Source organism: Triticum aestivum, chromosome 6B (assembly GCF_018294505.1).
Source record: "Triticum aestivum cultivar Chinese Spring chromosome 6B, IWGSC CS RefSeq v2.1, whole genome shotgun sequence".
NCBI lineage: Eukaryota > Viridiplantae > Streptophyta > Magnoliopsida > Poales > Poaceae > Triticum > Triticum aestivum.
In genome coordinates, this window is record NC_057810.1 from 352069247 (window position 1) to 352087256 (window position 18010).

Consider the following 18010-nt stretch of genomic DNA (forward strand, 5'->3'; position numbering starts at 1 on the left):
TTGATGCTTTAATATGTTGTATTGGCTTAAATTATGTACTTAGTTGAGTCCTACTTGCTTATTGAGATGAACTGTTTACAAAGTTGTAGTGCTAGTTTCAGAATTTGAAATGACACTGTTACCTTCAGAGTTTGAGATGAACCGTTTTTAGAGCGTATATGGAGAGGCCAGAAGCAGCAGGGGTCGGCGGAGCAGCGGATGTGGTTGATGGAGCAGCAGTGGTAGGAGCAAGGAGCTTGAGATGGTTCAGGTTTGCCTCAACTTCCTCTCTTGTTCGTTGGTATACAGCTAGGTTGTTATATATAAAAGTTGTTTGTTGTTATACAACTAAGTTTTTGCGGCATTTTCCATTGTAGGAAAAGTGCCTACAGAGATTTCAAAACCAGATAGATGTGCCTTATGATAGTATTGATAAAGAACATCATGTATGAGTAGATGGCACTGCCACTTATGTGTTTGATTTTTGTATGTTGTGATATTTCGGGCACCCCATATTGTTGGGATGTAAAATGAACACAGAATATTCTTGTAAAATATGGAGACAAACCTTGTTCTCTGATTATAAGTTGTCCAATGCTGATTGACATTGTATACGCGTGATACCTAACAAATTGACTATTCCCATGTTTGCTTTAGTGGAACATTATAATCTGATGTTTCTACTTTCTGGTGTGATGTATAGTTGCTTTCTCTACAATATTTACTATGATTTATAAAGCTTTTCAATGGAGAAATATAATGCTTAATGGGCCAGTAATGCCACCAAGTAATGGCAACCTCACCTGCAGAGTAAACAATCTTTTACTATTTGCCTTTCTTGGATCTACTACAATTAATGCCATTTTTCTTACCTCTAAACTCTTCTACATATTGATTTGGCTATTTTCCATCCATTATATGAAAGATAGATACCCATAATATCCCATTGGCACCCCCTATCCTCTATATTTCTATGTTATAGACTTCCAGAAACACATGGCTATGCTGCTGTGATTTGGTCCATCCTTGTTGTTTTGATTCCTGGTGATCTCTCGTCTGTTTGTCAGATGATGCCACCAGGAGGGCTGCCGGCCCAAGACTAAAATTTGGAAGGCACGGAAAGATGTTTTTTCAACTACACCAGGTGCCAGCCCAAGGATGTTACTCGTCGCTGCTGTGAAGGCCTCACAGTGTGGTGTCGGTCGTTCACATCTTATATAATATATAAATGACCAAAAACATCATATCTGCATCATGTGAGGGTATTACCAGTGAGGGTATTTCTTGCTTGTGAGCTTGGTCTTGATTCTGAAGTTGAGTATTAAGATGTTAGGGTAAATTTTTATCAAAGCTTGCTTTGTCCATAGTTATACCTAATTGAGTTGCTTCATTTCAGCATTCCGTATACCTGTATTGTTACTTCCCCTAGAACATGTATATGTTCCCCTAGACACAGGTGAAATTATTTGACAAGCTACAACCCTTAGCAGAACTCTTGTTGGGCATGAACTCAAACATACCTATTGCTACTCCTTGGTTCAAGTATGTTCTGATCGGTGTTACTCGTTGTGGTTTTATTCGCCGCCATAGTTGCTGTTTAACATGTTTCTTTGTTCTTCAGGGTCTATGATCCGCAAGGTTGCTACCTTTAAATTCTCATTGATAAGGTCCGTATCTTTCCTCCCCTCTTGGATTGTTGCATCCTTATTGTGTCTCATCATTAAGCTGGCGCATATAAGTATTAATTTGTTGATTTCTGCTAAAGTATCATTGAAAATTCAAATTCTATATACTTTACTTTTGGCTATACACAAGAATACAGTACACACATTTGATTACTGATTTATTATGAAGACACCATTGTGCATGTTTTATCTTATGTTATTGCTAAAACCTAATTTTATCATCAAAGCATACACTACAAAAAAATACACTTCCGTGATGATACGTGTTTGTCACAGTAGGTTGCGTTTTTTGTCATGCATGTACATCCATGACAAATTTATGACAGAATCAAGATAGTCATACCAGTGCTATCGTAGAAGTGTTCCATGACATTACCAAAATTATCATCACGGAAGTGTCCACTTCCATGACGATAAATCGCGCGTCACAGAAGTGCTTTCGTCAAGGGTGACCGACACGTGGCATCCACTGTAACGGAACGCCGTTAAGCTATCAGGTCGGGTTTTGGATCCGATAACCCGTTAACAGCCCCAACCAATGGGGATTTTCCACGTGTAAAATCATCATTGGCTGGAGGAGACACGTGTCAGGTCCGCGCTGGCACAGGTGCCACTCATCTAATGGGCGAGACGCGCCTATGATATGTTGGCACGTGGACCGGCCCATCAAGTTTAAATGGGTCGGCCCAACTAAAGGCCCACAAGATTTTGCGGACCATAATGGGCCGGCCCAGCTAAAGGCCCACGAGATTTTGCGGACCATAATGGGCTGGCCCAGCTAAAGGCCCACAAGATTTTGCGGGCCATAATGGGCCGGCCCAGGTAAAGGCCCACAAGATTTTTGTGTGCCATAATGGGCCGGCCCAAGTAAAGGCCCACAAGATTCTTGCGGATCATAATGGGCCGGCCCGGCTAAAGGCCCATGAGATTTCGCCGACATTAATGGGCCGGCCCAGCTGTAGGCCCACAAGAATTTGAGGACCCTAGTAGGCCGGCCCATTAACTGGCTGCCATGTTTTGGGCCAAATGCCGGCCCATATTTGATCCGGTCCATTAATGGCCTGCCACGTTCTGGGCCTAATAGTGGCCCATATGAGATCCGTCCCGTTAAAAGCCTACCACGTTCTGGGCCAAATTACGGCCCATATCAGGTCCGACCCTTTAAGAGGCTATGGGCTCAATTATGGCCCATATCAGATTCGGCCCGTCAACTGGACACTATGCTTTTGGGCCCACTTGCTAGAGGCCCACTTAGTAATTCAGCCTGATATTAGTTTTGGCCTCTTAAGGACCCGTTTAACATTTCGGCCCTATATTAATTTCGGCTTGTTAAATGCCCGTCATATAGTTGGGCCTAACTATGGCCCTGTTTGCATCCGGCCTGCTCGCAGCTGATATCTGATTGGGCCAAACAAGGACCAAGACAATTTTGGCCTGTTAAAAGCCTGTGATTTGATTCGCACAATCATGGGCTGGGGTTCATTTCGGGCTGCTGCAGGCCCGTTAGCCGTTCGACACGTTTCAGGCCCAACCTACATCGTGATTGCATGACGGCCCGATTATGTACCGGAATTTTACGGTTTGGCCGGTTTACTGCGAAGACAGGATATATATAAAGTAAAATAACTGCAGCATCGTGAATAAGAAAAAACCTAGACTATACAATAAAGAAATTACAACATATTACATCCACTGGGCATCAAAGTTTGCCACTATGATAATAAAGCACAAGCAAACAGTAGATTACATACACTGGGCATCAAAGATCGCCAGCAGTGCAAATAAACACGCTGACAAAATAATATACAAAACCGACAACACTTCAATAGAGTTCAAGAAAGGTTAGCCCTACTGGGGAGTTGCAGCGCAAGCAGCTGAGCAGGATGATGAGACTGCGCTTGTTCAACACTTAAATCTTCCTCACACTGAAAGATAAACAAGCAGACAGATGACAGGTTTTGCACATAAAAGTATCAGTGCTGACAATTCATCACATTTCTTACTGACGAATAAAGTGACACAGTTTAAAATTGCATTAACATAATATGGTATTGTTCAGGTCAAGACATGGCAGGAAATGACATTGTGAAGGAGTTGGCAGCTTCACGACACCACTGGATTACAGATCAAGAACTCATAAGTATCAATGGTTAGTGTGCTGTCAATTTATCCCATTTCAGATTGGCAAATAAAGAGACGGTTTAAATAATACTCCCTCCGTCCGGAATTACTTGTCACCAAAATGGATGTGTCTAGAACTAAAATACATCTAGATACATCCATTTCAATGACAAGTATTTTCGGACGGAGGGAGTAGTAGAATGATATGACATTGCTCATAGTTAAGACATTACAGAATATGACATTGTGCTGTAGTGGGTAGGTTCACCACACCACTAGATTACAGATGAAGAACAGAAGCATACATGCAGTGCAAAAGAAGATCACTTGCTCTGTATAGTTTAATTTACATGGTATGAATAAGGAACTTGGTTGTACAACTGAAAACTTAAATTGAGAAAGGACAAACTTTTGTTTATGAACTACATAATAAACTTTAAACATGCAATTTTTGATGCAAACACCAAAAATAAACAGCTGTTGCAGTCATGCCTAACCAAATATATACAACAAAGTTTGAAGGCTTGAGATGGACAAACTTACATTATTGGTGAAGACATGCTCTATAAAGGCCCTGTCCATGCTGATGGGGAGCAATTCAAGAAGTTTACCACATAATCTTCTTCATAAGCATTGAATTTATTTTACATTTTGTTAAGAGTAAATATAGATGTGATAATATATGAAAAAATGGAGAATATTTAAGATAATATGAAGAGTGATGCTACATAACCAAGTAGCTATAAATGTAAGTGCAGCGATACATGCAAAAGGTACAACCAAGAGCAATGCACAACTAAACTTCTTCAGTACCAACCTTATGGTAAGAGTAAATATAGATCTGATGTGTAGAAAATATAGGGCAAAGGAAAATAAGCTGCAGAGTGATGGTACATGAACAACTACCTGTCATTATAAATACACTGATAAAGGACAACATGTACTTACAAGAACAATGCAGAGCTAAAAAACATTGGCATTGGATATATTCTACACTAATGTAACCATTCATACAGATCAGATAATTTGGAGCGAACAATTGATAAGCAAGCTATCATGCATACTGCTGTCACATAATGAACCATGTATGTATGCAAGTACAGTGATACAGGACAACAAGTTCTAACAAGAGCAAAGCAGCGGGCAGCATATTTGCGATATCCTGTCGTTCTTTTCAAACCGGAATTCTTCTTCGAGCAGATTTCCTACAAAAAAGATCCGTAAGGCACATGCGGAAAAGTATAAGTTCAAATTGTCATGTGATTTATAACGGTACCTCATCCTGGGAATGAGACCAGTGCATAACAAGGTTTTTCCATTCAATGTCTTCTAAATTTAGCACAGGAGACTTCACCGGAATGTCGTTTATAGATTTGCCACCAAAGTGTGATTTCCTCAGGTAATACCGATACTGCTGCAATGCTTCCTTGAAAAGCACAAGCAAGCTTTGCTCATCATGACTATCCAGATTGACCGTCGCCTAGTTACAACAATGTAATGTAAATCATTGATGTGTTCAATCAGCAGAAAATAGGAAAAATAATAACCATGAATAATAGCACTTACACGTAAGTTGGACAGGAAGATGTGAAAATGGTGTTTGTCTTCACAATAATCTTCCCATGATGGGAATATATGCACGTAGTCCCTGACAACATTGAAAGCATTGTCTTTTAAACTGGGATAAATGGAATGGGGTTCCAATCTACAAGAATTGGTCGTCTCTGCAGTTGGGATAGGTCTTCGGCCGGTGGACTTGCTGTACTTTTTGCTGGAGTGGGATTTTTCTGTGGTACAGCTGGTGCTATGGCAAATGAAATCGGTATACCTTTTGCTGGAGTGCAGGTCCTGTGTGGTGGGGCTAGTGGTGTGGCCTGTGAAGTATGGGTACAGTCTGCTAGAGTCGGTCCTACGTTTTGTGTCACTGGTTGTACATCCAATATAAGTGGGCTGTTGTCTGATTTCTCCGGCACCACCATGTTTTTCAAGGACTTTGCTGGTGCTCCTTCAGGTTCGGCAATCACCCTCTTCCTTTTTGATGTCTGATGCATATGAACAACATTTGAGTGGAAAAACATGATATGATGATAGATGGAATATGTATTGATAATGGATGGGCATGGCATCTCGACATATATGATGAGTAAACTAAGCAGATGGCGGTGCAACAAAGTAGAAGAAATGCAAGACAACATATGAAAGATACCCGCAATCAATAAAACATTGCCAAATTAGAACAGAGACCTTGATGGGTGAACAGGACAGACCATCTGCCTTTGACTCCTCGAGGTTAGAATAGTCATTAGGATCATATTCTGAACAAGAGTCAACAGGTGGGGAGCGTATGAGTTTCATTGCATCCAGAATGGCACTCAATGCCTTGGTGCCAATTTTGTAAGTCATTGCAGTGTTTAGCTTCAAGAGTGGACTGCTGCTAGTGCGACACAAAGCAGCTACACAGATCGTAGTGTAGATATAATGGGAAAACCTTAAGCATCAGAGTAAAATCAGCAAAGTGGAACTTGCTGGAAGATATGTGCTAGTATTGCCGGTACGGCTAGAAAGGCTTCAGATACCAGCTCTCTTCAAGTGAAGGTGCGGTACTGTTAATATCAGTGTAACTCTCAAAGGCGACACAGCTCCGCGCATTTCCTTGCTATTCTTATAGGATTCAAGTGGGCAGGCCACTACAAATCCTATTCCTATGTTTACATGATCCTACGAATCAAAGAGGCTCAAAGTGTCCATCACAACCGACCGTATAGACCTCTACACTGCAAATGTCCGTGCTCATCTTCAGTACAAGGAACATACTGTACTACTAGCATACTCCCTCCGTTCCAAAATATAAGTCTTGGTAGAGATTTCCACTATGGATCACATACAGATGTATCCAGATACATTTTAGAGTGTAGATTCACTCATTTTGCTCCATATGTAGTCCATGGTGGAATCTATACAAAGACTTGTATTTAGGAACGGAGAGAGTACATATTAAAGAAGAACGGAAGAGGAACATGGTAAAGAAGAGCAAGCAGATTTTGGATAATAAAATGTTGGTTTCGCAGTGCCCACACATGATGAACCAGAGCGCATTAAGAATGCAACTCCCAGCTGTCTCTCGACCATTTCAGGCGGTTGGATGAAGATCCTACGTCTCCTAACCCTTCTTCTTCCTCGTCTCTGATTCTTCCCATACAGAACACCGCACGGGCCGCCGGCCGGACCACCAGCCCCCACCGCCTGTGTTCCTCCGCCACCCCCACCCCCCACCCACGTCGAGTTTTCTTCGTTCGGCGAGGCCCCACAACCACCCGAGCCCCTTGGATCGCACCGGCGAACTCCGGCGAGCTCTGAAAAATTGACTGACCCAATTTTGAAATTCAGTCTATTGTGATTTAACTAGTGTGGAATATAAAAGGGGAAAACAATAAGCATTGGGAGTATAGTGTTGAGCGTGCCATGGCGGATCTGAAGGTGCAAACTGGACAAAGGCAACTTCGCAACCAAGACAAGAAATCAGAGTAAAGCAGTGGCGATCTATTTTCTTGCTACGATAAATAAGTTGAGCAGATACGAAAGAGTACCGCCTCTGGTGCGGCGCCGTGTACACATCTGCTGAGAATTTGACGGTGCCGCGGTAGCGATGGCCGTCGGCGGCATGTAAGAAGATCTAGGAGGGTAGACGGTGGCGGCGGGGCGCGGTGGATGAGATGGTCGTAGGAGCGGCGCCGGCAAGGTGGACGACGGCGGGGATGAAGCGAGAGGACGGGATGCAAGGATCCCGGTCTGAAGGCGTGGATGAGAGAGGTTGATCTCTTGTAATGGACGGCGGCATCGGGGTATCAGCTCCGGCATGGTGGAGGAGGACGGCGGTGGATGGGGTAGCGAACGACGGCGGACGGGGGAGGGTGGGGGTGGAGAGGGTGTTTTGGCACCAACGGAGTATGAATGGGGAAAAGGGAGGTAGAGAGGAAGGGGGGAACCATGTATTCAGGGCGCGCTTGTCTCAAATGCGAGGAAATTTACAAACTTAGCCCCCGTTTCAAATTTCTACTACATCACAGCAACATTAGTCGGTTGGGGATAGGACGGTAATCTTGCATACACCGAATATTTGCCGACGAGAGTTTGTTTTTGGCGCCCACCGTGTATGAATATGAACCGGGGAGGGAGTCGATTTCGGTCAAGGGCACACTGTGTTTTGGCGTCCATCGTGTATGAATCTGGGTGAGAGGCGGTTACGTCACGTTTGGGTGAAATTACAAACCTACCCCTATCGAAACCTATAGAAATCCAGCAGATAGGCTTTGCGTGGCAGGGATAGGGAGTAGTGATTTCCATCTCGCAGATTTTGGTTTCGGGCGGTTACTGCGACTTTCCCCGCTTCGTTCAAATTTTGCACAGTGCACGTTTACCATGCCAACTCAATTCGTATCCCGTTTGTATTCTACTATTTTTTTTCGGGCGGGATCCATTTTCAATTGGAATTACATTCTATATACATCATTTTTTATATGTACTTTCAAAAGCACAACAAAGAATTCTGCTCCTTTATATGTATAATATGATTTACAAATATAATGATCTCGAAATCTTAAGGTTGAATTTGAAAAAAAAATTAACCAAATTATGTTCTACTAAAATGTATGGATCAGTAATATCTACATATTAAATAACATAGATGTCCGTGAATTCATATGAGTATGCATGTTTGATAGATCAATTTTGGTTCGAGTATGGATTACATGTATCATCATCTCGAATTAAAATATTTGAATCCCTTTTTTGTTCACTCCTTTCACGCCCATCTCTCTCGCATGCATGCTCCTTCAAGTAGCTATCACTCTCTTTTCTCCAGCTCACCCACACGCTCACTTCATGTTTCTCCTATCCTCGCAAACATGGTCTGGTCTCTCGACGTCTCCCTTGAGAAGTGTCACACTCTCCCTATCATTATACATTACACGGTTTTCATTATCTCTCACGTCTCTACTATTCTCTGGTATCACTCGGTACCTAAGCTTACTTTTTCACCGCCACACACACAGTCTCCACTCGTCTTTCACTTTGTCTTTCTCTCTATGGGATTCTCTCACACACCCTATATGTCTCTACATATGATTCATACCACTAAAATTACTCTCTCTCTCTCTCTCTCTCTCTCTCCTGTAGACACAACATTTGTTGCGGTCTCCTTTTCGTCTCCATCCCAGACTGACATTATTCATTTGTTTACCGATCAGACAACCCCGACTACCATCTCCTCTCTCTCTCTCACAGACACACACACACAACTCCTGCTTCCACTCCCCTTCCCGACTATTGTCTCTCTCTCACACACACAAAACTCTCGCTTTCGCAGCCCGACTCGTATTTCTCTCACAAACATTTATCGACTAGCTAGCCTCTAGATAGGTTTATACACCTGCACACTCATGCTTCCACCATTGCATACATGTCTCTCTCCCGCTCCTTGTATCTATGTAGCTTTGTCTTCCCTTCTTGAGACACGCCCTCTCGATCGTGCACACACACACTATCGCCTCATTTTAAGCTGATACCTATCCAACACACACTACTTGTGTCTTTGTCACATATGCACTCCGTCCTCCTCCACTCTCCCTCTCTCTCACACACACATGGGCTTTTTGCAACAACTAGCAAGATGCCCATGCGTTGCAAGGAACATCAAGATGCATTTGTATGAGTAGTTTATCTTGTGGGGGAAAAGGATGAACGAGGGAAGGCCTTATTTGCAAATGTGGAGAGGGGTGTGGGTATCTTTTTGCAAAATTGCCATAGTTTCCTTCCTATCCGTCCGATATAGATCAGACGGCCTATATTGCAGGATGGCAGGCACACGATCATCACCGACAATGCTTTTTCTAAGAGTAGGGATAAAAAATAGAGTTGGTGATGATGGTGGGCCTGCCATCCTGCAATGTAGGTTGTCCGATTTATATCTGACGGTTAGGAAGGAAAATATGGCAATTTACCCACACCCTTCACCACATTTGCAGATAAGGCCTTCCCTTGTTCATCCTTTTCTCCCACAAGATCTTGATGTTCCGTGCAACGCACGGGCATCTTGCTAGTAAGAGTAGAAATTAGACATATACCACTTCTCGAATCTTGAAACCAACAACATTCCTCCCTTATCTCATCAAAACCGCCAAAGGAATATATTTTGAGTGAAACATAACATATTTTTAGTGATATACGTATTTCAAAACTAGACTTTTTTTCTATCAAATCGGTGAATATGTATTAATCTACTTTGATCGTGTGGCAACGCATTGGCACATTGCTAGTAGTTATTATAATTTTTTGGACACCAGACAAACGGTGGAGTACATATACGAAGAGAAGAGGCGCACGCACGCAGTCGGCCTCTCGCTGTCTCGCACACATGAGTGTTACGTAAAGGCGACGTTAACAAATAAACCCTAAAACCCTAGGTGCATGATTGCTGCATTCGCGGGTACCGGGTACGTGGTGGAGCACCTTTGTAGGAGTTGATGGTCGGGACCACAGGTGAACGACTTGGAGCGCGGTGGCTCGCCAGTTGCCATAGATCGGGTAGCCACGTTTAAAATATCATTTTTTAGCGGGGTTAAGAGTTCCGATTTTCAATGGCACGTTATAAGTAGTAAGTAGTTTTTAGAACGATTGGTATGGAGCGAAAATGGAATTCATAGTACTACGTACCTCCTTGGCGTATGGTTGTATGGGTTTATGTTGCGAGATGTTGAACCTGGTAGTTCTAGGGCAAATACTATGGTTTAGATTTAGATGCTGGTTTTCAGTAATTGGAAGGGGAAACCCTTCTTTGATTAAAAAAACTACTACCTCCATTCTGGTTTACTAGTCCCCATCATACTTTGGGTCAAAGTTTGTCCATGAATTTTACTTGTAAAATGTGAATGGAAAACGAGATTTTGTTATACCCAAACAAAAAAGGACTAGAGGGAGTGATTGCTCTGACACGGACGTGACCTCTCATAGCGCAGGCATTGAACCAGCACGCCGGCCAAGAGGGCCGCACTCGCTGCAGGCCCGGCTGAGCACGCCTCCTCGCCGCGTGCAACCAACTTAAGACTGCCCCGCCTGCCTTCATTGAATCCACGCGTGTGCTGGCAACACGTCCTTCCACGAGCCGGCAGGCATTTTAGAACAGAAAAAATGACTAAAATATAATTAATTTATGCATGGTCTTGACTTGTTGTGCTTGCACTGGTAGCAGGAACTAGTAGAGGTTTTTGTTTATTTATAACTCTCCTCACATTTTTTTTGGCTTTCAAGTGAATCATGGTTGTGGACATTATGTATGAATGTGCAGATATCTGTGAACATGAGTTTGATGTGGAAGTTGAACTTGGAATGTCGGGCTTGCGCGTGAACTATAACATGTCCAATGCTTCGTCTGTTATTGTTTGGAAAGTAATTGCTGTTATTAAATGACCAAAAAAAACATTTTGTGCCACATCAGTAGATGCACAAACATCACAATAGGCATGCTGACTGGATAAACATTTGAACCTAGCTATTATGAAGGAAATTTTGTATTGACAACAGTTTTAGATAGCAGGAGACACCTAGCCTACTCTGCCTCTGCTAGCTTATTTCTGGCTTCTTCCATCTCTTCTTTGGCTTGGGTGAAGAGAGCATCTGATTGCTCTTTTCGCTTCTTCAGGAACTCAGCTACATTCTCAAGAGCTGTTGCACGCTTTCTTTCAGCCTTTACTAATGCCACAAGGACACGAACAGCTGATGACTCCACCTGGCTTGTGTGTAATCCAGCATCATCTGGGAATTTGCACCTTGTGTCTAATCCAACATCAGGGAACTGGCACCTTGTGTGTAATCCAGCCTCATTTTGGAAACATGATCTTGAGGTTGACCATACTTCCCTCCTCTCAGGAACTGCATCCTGACATGAAGTTACTTCTTTTTTAGATCAATACTCAGAGAAACCTAGATCCATTTAGTAGAAGCCAGATAAACAGAACTCAGAGAAGTGAATTCAAAAGGAAAAGAAATATAAAAACAGACTACAAGGTGAGAACACCCACTTCCTACATCAAGTTAAAAACAAAAGCATTAGGACGATTAAGACTCTTCTTATTACACATCGAAGAACAACACGCTTAAGAGAAACAGAAACTACAACATATACACATCGAAGAACACGAGGCTAAACGAAAGTAATTGAAAGGGTGTTACTTACCAAAGCTCGTTTTACAGGTTCGGTGTAGCTCCTCTTTAGCTTGCCACGCTCCTTGAAGATGTCCCGAATATCCCGTGTTTGGTCTTCATTGCTCCTCTGCATGTTCACACTCATGGTTTTAAAATCTCAACATGGCAAGAAAAATACTACTAGTAATACTCGCGCATCTTGTTGGCAACATTGAAGCACTCGTCCGCCATGTTAGAGCATCTCCAACAGAATCGCAATGCACGACGCTTTAAAAAAGCGTTTACAGTGCTGAGATCGAGAAGTAGATACTAGAGAGTAGAGGATAGTTCTCAGCACAGATAGATAAAAAAAGAGAATTCAACTACTCCTCGTCGTCCGACTCCTCCTCGGTGATGTCCTCCTCCGACGTCTGACTGTAGGCGTGAAGATACCGATCGTTGTTGGATTCCCGGGGCGACGCTGCTCCTAGCCTCATGTTGAATTGAGCGTCCACTTTTCGCCTACGCTTGTCCTCGTGATAGGCGGCTCACTCCGCCCTCCTCTTATCCCTCTCCGCCCTCCTTTGCGCGTAGAACTCACGCTCGTTGATGATGTCCTGCGGGAAGTGTTGGCACCACAGCGCAATGGCTTCCTCGTCCATCTCTGCGTTGCTCCCGCCTCTGGTTGTCGCGACGATCCTCGTCGGTGCTAAGCCACGGTAGAGGCACGAGATCCTGCGCCCGCTCCCTCGTCAGCATGTTGGGGAAGTTCAATGTTCTATGAGGCCACCGGAGGTGCCACGTCGCCGCATCGTACGCGCGGGCGTCCTCGTTGGCGGTGTCAAAATTGCCGAGGCCGAGGCGCATCCCGCGGAACCGGATCTCGGCGGAGAAGCCGCCGGAGGGGCGCGCACGGACGCCGCGGTATCCCCAAGTTTCCCGGCGACGCGGCGACATGGTGGCTTGGCGGCGGCGAGGCGAAAAAGAGCGGGGAGAGAGCGGTGGCGAGGCACAGAGCGGTGGCAAGGCACAGAGCGATGGGAGGGCGTTGGATTTTATAAAGCGCGCCAGACGCCGCGCGCCAAAACTAGCGCACGCCCGACGGCTTTTTCCCGCACGCGCGATCCTTTCCCGACGTCTCTGCTATCTCTACTCTCTTCTCTACGGTTATATTTATTTTATATTTTATATTTAATATTTATATCTACTTCGTTTACTGTCTACTTTTTTTTCTCTATACTTTTTTTTCTTGCAATATAGGCCGTCCGATTTATATCTGACAGATAGGAAGGAAACAAATGGGAATTTTGCAAAACGATACCCATACCCCTCTCCAGATTTGCAAATAAGGCCTTCCCTCGTTCATCCTTTTCTCCCACAAGATAAACTACTCATACAAATGCATCTTGATGCGTGCAACGCATGGGCATCTTGCTAGTTCTAAAAACCTTTCCATCATTTGCCACACTGCTGGTTGCAGATGAAAAACCTACCCAAGCACAGCGCGGTACAGGAACGACGCACAATTACAAGCTGATATTCTGTTGGACAATGGAGGCTATAACCAATTACTTTTACGGGAACAATAGCACCCAGGAAAATTGAAGGGTAGGTATGAACAAAATTGGAACTGCACATGTACTGCTAAGTGATTCAATACACACATTACCAATCGAGGAGGAGAACGATGGTCGCGGCGGCCTCTGTGAGTCATGGTCGGCAACGGGAGTCAGTTCATTGTCCACGATGATGGTACTTCTGCGCTTGGCGTCGGCTTCCGGGAAGCAGATCCGAGACCGTGGAAGACGATGCCGGGGAAGAGGCTCCGTCTACGACGACGACGGTGGACCGGCTCCAGTGCGGTGTACGAGGTCGTCGATGAGGCAGATGCGCTGCGGTGGACGAGTGCACCGATGTAAAGGGTAGGAGCACAAAGGCTGCGGTGCCGTGGAGAAGTCTATTTTGCGGTGGGTATAGAAAATGGGGAGTATTCAGGTGTACTACTCTGGGTGCCGGGGTGGGGCTGGCTGGGTGGGGTGAACCTGAAGTTACGAAAACAGCCCCCTACCAAGTGTCGTCCGTAGGCCTGTTCCGAAGGCTATGATGGTAACTTCCCACTGCTCGAATCAGGGTCGCGGGAGATTTTCCCGCCGACCTCAAAATTTTGTGACACTGGACTCCCGGTTTGGCATGTTGAGTGATTCGGCTAAGCAACTAGCGAGTAGTAGTAGTAAACTCTGCATATTAGGTTTGACCGAAGTCAAACTTCCTAAAGTTTGACCAAGTTTATATAAAAATATAAACATTTTCCATAACAAATATGTATGATGTGGAAGTACATTCAATAATGAATCTAATGGTATTTATTTGTTATTGTATATGTTAATATTTTTTGTTATAAGCTTTTTGAGAGTTTACACAACTTGACTTTGACCAATGCTAATACGCGGACTTCAATAAAAACGGAGGGAGTACACATTTGTTTTCTTAGTTTGTAGTGAACTAATCATTTGTTGAAATTGTGAAATTAATATATTAGGCTATTGACTTCAAATGTAATGGTCTATACAATTCAATAGTTACAATCATTGCCGAATCCCAAGATGTATACAAGGTCTATAGTACTTCACAACATGCTCAAACTCACATAATCCCAGTCAAATGAGAATCTAAATGCATTTCATAGTTATTACTTTGTAGGATGCAACAAAAACAACCAAAACTCTACATCAGCCATTATAGAAGCAACATTTTGACATATCCCATTGTGTGAATGAAACGTGCAGAGAGAGCTTTTGAAGATGGATCAGATAGGGCGGGAAAGATTGTATGTATGTGGACGAGAGAGTAGGAGACAAACCTAACGAGACAGAGACAGAGAGAGAGAGAGAGAAAGAGAAAGAGAGAGGAAGAAGTTAGGTCTGTGAAAAAGATGGAGACATGTAATATACGTGAGATGCATGTGCATCCGGATTCTGTATACATGGAAGGAGAAGAGACAACATGTTTGATGAGAGAGCTGGAAAAACATGAACGAGAGGGGAAGGATCTCATGGGTTGAGGGATTGACAATTTTATGCGGGGGAGAGAGGGATTGGTAATTTTGTGCAAGAGAGAGAGAGAGAGAGGGTGGGGGGAGGAGTCAGTTAGCCGTCGTCACATCACCCTGCTTCCAAATGACCCCGCATTCTCTAGCACGGTGTGGTCACCGTCTTCGATCTGCTCGATGCCCTCTTTGAAGATTGAGGTGTTGTGCATGTTGGGGTGCAAAGAAGCACAAGCGAGAGTGGTCGCCGTATAACCTTGGATGGGGATGAATTGTGTGTTCGGGGGAGTGTGTGTGTGTGTTGTGCTGCATGTGTGTGTGTGTGTGTGTGTGATATTGAGCGAAAACAAACCTAAGGAGAGAAATGAGTATTCACGAAGAGATTGTGCGGGCCTTGAGGTAGGCAGGGGCCGCGTGAGGGTGTCAAAATGTGCGCGTTGATGCATATGTTGCATGCGATCGTGCGAGGGACGGACGAATCGAGAGACATGGTTGTTGTGTTGCGGATGCTCCTCTCTCTCTCTCTCACACACACACACACAAGTAAACTAGAAGACCGTTCTCTCATGTATACACAACGTATCGGCATCTGTCTATGTCTCACTCATGCATGATCATTTGCACATTCACACCTCTCTATGTCTGTATCACACGCACACCGTCTCCACATTGCCCTTCCGCCACAACACACATATGGACACATACACACGTTCTCTCTCAGTCACACACACAAAATAAGTATTAAAAAAACTAGGGCGCACCTAAAACGTTCAAATCCAAATAAACACAAACTGGAGCTAAATTCAAATATATGGAAATATTGCAGCGTCAAGAACTTTCCCAGAAAAAAAAAGTTGAGTAATATTCGAGGATTGTTTTCACACACACAAAAAGGTTCGGTGGATGTCCTTCGAGTGCGACACGGTGACGCACCGTTCAATCGAACGCGCGGCCGCGGTTCACGCGCTTGCAAAGGATTCCGTATCGTGGCTATGGTACTAACTTGAATTTTTTTAATAAAAGCGCTTACTAAGTCTAATGTTTACGTGTACTAGTACCGTTTTATTTTAAGTTTGACCAACCTTATATAAAACTAAAGTAAGCTCCCATACACGCACTCATCAATATGCCGTCGCCGCCGTTGCGCATGCCGGCGCCCGCCTGCTCCGGCCAACAATTTCTCGCCCATCACCGCTGTGTCGCTGCCATCCCTGTGCCATGAAGCCGAAGGCTCGCCCGCTCACGTCGTCTGCAGTCCCTCCTCGCCATGCCGCCGCGCTGCCAGGCACGCGAGCAGCTGGTGGAGTTGCGTCTATGCATGCAGCGTACAAAGAGGAGGACGAGCGCGTGCTCCAGCACACCGGCGAGGAGGAACTAGCGTGTCATTGTCGTCTCCGCCCGCGCGGAGGAGGCGCGCATGGTGGCTGCCGCGGCGGAAGCCGGTCGCGCGCGTGTCAAGCCCGCAAACCGGGTGCGGACGCGGAATCTACCTTCAAGACCTTCAATGCCACGTGGATCCAGCAATCTAAAGGAGCAATTTGGGTCAGTCGACTCATGTGAGCCGTTTGATGCAACATGGATGGCTAGAAGGGCTTCTTCCACCTCTTCTGCCGTCTTCTTCCTTCGCTCCGTCGAACTTCTTTCACAAATCGACTGACCCAAATTATACTACTAGTACGAACGTATTAAGTACAGTAGGAACACGAAGATATGAGCAGTAGTACCAACTGCAAGAAGAACAGTAGTAAGACATAGTACTAGTACTACTCTACGTACTAAAGAGTTCAAATAACGAGAAAGAACATAAACATAGTTCTGTCGGGGCCTCAGCACAACACACTCTTGAAAATAAACTAAGCAACTAGTCCGCTTGACACTGCAGTAGAACCAGCATGAGCGACGGCACTGCCACCTACTCGGAGTCCGAGTCCACGTCCTCGACTTCGTCCTCGTCCCTTTTCCTCTTCCTCTTCGCCGACGCTTCTTTGCTTGAACCGGACACTGGGCTCTGCTTCTTCATCCAACCCATGTAGATATTTAAAAAAAGGTAGGCATCCATTGCTGCATACAGGATGTGATCTTCATCTAATGTCTTCGACTCCCATGCATGATGAAACTCATGATGAGGTTTCTTCAGTTTAGCGTACGAAGGATCAATCATGGCTGCTGCCAGGGTCAGCATTGAAGGTTGAGAGGAGGACACCAGGCTTGCCTTCTGGAGATCGAAGGGCTGGCCTACAACAAGACCTATCTAACGCAGGACATCCCTGTCGTTCTTAAATCCTAAAGTAACGAATTTCACTCTTTTGTCCTTGAGGAAGTTCCTAAAATCCTGGCACTCAACATCGGCATGGCATATGTGGTAGACCAAGCAAACGTTATGTACGCAAACCTGGATCACGACGGGCTTCTTCCTCTCTTCGTCTCTTAGATCCTTCTCTCGTCCCAGGACTGTGGTGTACTCAACATCTAGCCCAGCGACCCACTCATCCGTTGAACTGTTGAACATGCATAGGAAGCGATCAAGCCATGCTTTCACCGTCGCGGATCCACGTGTGTAGATGACAATGAACTGATCGCCGGTGATGGCTCTAACCTGGTACTCAGCGGCGACCATGGAGATTTGGGAGGCCATGGATTTTGGAGGAGGGTTAGGAGAAGTTGAACTATTGTACCCTGCAAAAACTGGGAGCAAACAATGTGAAAGGACGGGACGACTAGGAGCGAACTGTTGTGAGGTAGAAGATGGGGACGAGTAGGGCGTGCGAACAACATGGGGTTGCTAGCTTGCCCGGTGGATAAACGGCTGCAATCCCCCAAAGAGTTCTCGAGAACTATGCGGGACCCACTAGATGTCATGTCTACTAGACCCATATCGTAGGCCTGACGGTATAGCTTCTGCCTGTTCGCACGCCATATGCCAGCGCATGGATGTAACTTCACTTAATTCCGTCAACCGTCGCGCCTCCCATGACCTTCGCCTCCCTCGCGCGGTCGCGCC